Genomic DNA, 2,903 nt, shown 5'->3' on the forward strand with positions numbered 1-2,903 from the left:
ATTTCATTCGGGCACGGGGGTTCCTGCGCGAGGAGGTGGCGCGGCCGCTGTTCCGCCAGGTGCTGGAGGCCGTGCGGCACTGCACCAGCTGCGGGGTCCTGCACCGCGACATCAAACCAGCGAACATCCTGGTTGACCTGGCCACCGGGCAGGCTAAGCTGATTGACTTTGGCTGTGGCACCTACCTGCAAGACACAGCCTACACTCACTTTGCAGGTGAGCCTACACAGGGCTGTGCTCCCGCTCCTGGCATCTCATGGCCCAACATCTCTCAGCCCAAGCTGGCTGTGGCAGCGGGGATTCTCCCTTTTGCTGCCACTCAGGGGACTGAATCTGTAGCTGAGTTGCTTTAGAGCAGGGGTGGGTGGGGAGCCATCTTCCAGCCCTGCTGGCAGCCTTTGCCCACCACTGTGCCCAGGACTGGGGCTGGGCTGGGGCAGCCAGCCTGACAAAAACAGCCGTGGGTGGGGGTAGCAGAGAGGGAGGTTGGAACCTGTGTCCCAGCCAGTTTGTGTGCAGGCAAGAGGAAGGGCTTGGACTGCTCCACTTGCCCTGTTTGTCTTGGCTTTATAATATGTTTGGGGCAATGCAGGCAGGGAGAATGAGGGCATGGTTTTACCCCAGCACGCAGTGGGTATTTCCTTTGCATGTCATGGTCAGGCCTAGCCAGGGCTTCCACTGTCCCTTTCCCACACCAGTGGCTTCTTTTGCAATCCCAAGTTTGTACACCAGTCCCAGATGCTGGTGAGAGGACAGTGGTCACCCTGTGTGCCACTGATGCAGCCCTCGCCCGCCCAGGGATGCTGGGGCCAGGCTCTGGGAGCAGCAGCATCCCCCTGATGAACTCCATCTGTATTCCACAGGAACACCATCATACAGCCCCCCGGAATGGACCCACTTTGGCTGGTACCATGGCGAGCCAGCTACCATCTGGTCCCTGGGCATCCTGCTGCACGAGATGGTCTGTGGGAAGATGCCTTTCAGGAGGGGCTGGAACTTCAGCTGGGGCCAGCTCTCGCTGCCACAATGGCTCTCTCCAGGTGGATCCTCTTCTCTGGGCATGGGTGCAATACCAGTGCTGGGAGACAGCAGCAGGCTCGGGAGCATCCCGCTCTGGCAGCTGCTGAGGAGGTGGCACATGTCCTGCTCTCCCCCAAAACCAAGAATTGATGGGAAAGTTCAGGCCCAGCTCTGAGTGCATCCAGCATGGCCTGGGCATGGGAATAGTGGGGCAAAACCAACAGGAGCCTTCTCCAGCTGACGGGCAGTTTCTGGTTTCTCTCCCCAGAGTGCCAAAATCTGATCAGGTGGTGTTTATCTATGCACCCCTTGGCCAGACCCTCATTAGAAGAGGTGTTCAGTCATCCTTGGATGCAGGATATTCCTCTGCCCTAGAAGAAGGGAGAGAGCCACAGGCACACTTTGATCCAGGGCCCTGGTAAGTTACAGCTGCACACATGCCTTGGCAATGAGAAGCAAAGGAACCCAGCCTGTGTCACTGCACCAGGGTCATGGGATGGGAACACGCAGCCCTTGTGCTGGAGCTGAGCTGCTCTGCCCAGCCCTGGTGGCTGCCATCCAAGCAGGTTTTGCTTGTCCTGGTTCCCTGACAGCTGGGGCCCTGGGCAGAGCCCTGACAGCCTGGTCTCACCCCAGGGAAAGAGAAGGAGCCCCTGGAGAAGCTGTACCAGATGGGGCTGCTGCTGCAGGAGACGGCGAGGATGACATGATGATGACAACCTCTTCCTCAACCTGGCCACCAGCAGTTGAAGGTGATGCACTATGATTGTGGCACCTTCTTCAAAGCCAAACTCCACAGGGAGTTTGCAGATGAGTCCACACGTGGGGAAATGCTCCCAGATTTGGGTATTGCCCAGCCTGGCTGGGAAGCAAAGGTTGCCCCTTTGCTGGGGCAGATGGAACTAAATCTTCAGTCAGCTGCCCAGCTGCTTTTTTGGCAGGGCTGGTGGGATGGGCTGGAGTGGGTACGAAATGGGAGTGGGCTCCTGGCCCTGCCAACAGCCCCCAGCACCCACCGTGCCCCGGGCTGGGGCTGGGGCTGGGGCAGCCAGCCCGACACAAACCCCCGTGGTGGGAGCAGAGGTGGGACTCCAGAACCTGTGCAGGGGCTGCTTTGCTGTGCAGGCAAGGAAGGCCTTGGGCTGCTCCACTGCCCTTGTTTGCTTTGGGATCATGGTTATTTTGGGGGCCAGTGCAGAGGGAAAGAGAGAAAGTGTGGACCTCCCTCACCCATGGCTGGATTTTTCCCTAGCATGTAGGGGTTGGGCCTTCCTCAAGGTCCTGACAGAGCTAAGAGTTTTGACCTTTCTTCTTCTTTTCCCTTTTTGTCTCTAACCTCTTTTCAACAATTTGTTTGTTTTTTTCTAGAGGAAGCATTCTAGGTGGTCCAGTCTGGATTGGGAAGTGCTTGGGACCAGCTGCAGCGTGGATGGGCCGTGCCCTTGGAGCAGGCTGAGGACATCGTTTGGGACCAGCTTTTCTTCCAGCCGTGGATGGCGTGAGGTGGGTGCCCGTCTGCTTGGCAGGGTGGGATCAGAGCTTTTGGGAGATGGCAGCGAGCACAGGAGCATCCTGCTCTGGGCAGCTGCTGAGGGCTGGATGTGCCATGGCTGGCTGCAGGCTGGGCACATGTCCTGCCCTCCTGCCCTGCTCCCAAAGGCAGCACTGATGGGCAGCTCTGGGCACAGCTCTGAGCCTGGCCCGCACGGCCTGGGCACTGCGGGCAGCTGGGACTAGGGGACAGGAGCCCTCAGCTGACGGGCAGTTTCTGCTTTCTCTCCTTGCAGCTGGGCTCTGCGGATGCTGAGGCTGCTCTGGGCTCTGGCAGGGCTCTGCTGGAGCTCAGCACCGGGCTGGAATCAGCCAAAGAAGAAATGGTGTCA

At 59.0% G+C, this 2,903-nt stretch overlaps 1 long non-coding RNA gene across 1 annotated transcript; it reads left to right on the top strand.

Moving 5' to 3' along the window:
- Positions 1-491: 491 nt before the first annotated feature.
- LOC135287748 (uncharacterized) lies at positions 492-2,491 on the top strand. Its single transcript, XR_010351293.1, has 4 exons — positions 492-1,040; positions 1,289-1,438; positions 1,657-1,772; positions 2,389-2,491. It is a non-coding gene; the product is annotated as an uncharacterized LOC135287748 (long non-coding RNA).
- The last annotated feature ends 412 nt before the right edge of the window (positions 2,492-2,903 follow it).

Source organism: Passer domesticus, chromosome 31, assembly GCF_036417665.1.
Source record: "Passer domesticus isolate bPasDom1 chromosome 31, bPasDom1.hap1, whole genome shotgun sequence".
NCBI classification, from domain to species: domain Eukaryota; kingdom Metazoa; phylum Chordata; class Aves; order Passeriformes; family Passeridae; genus Passer; species Passer domesticus.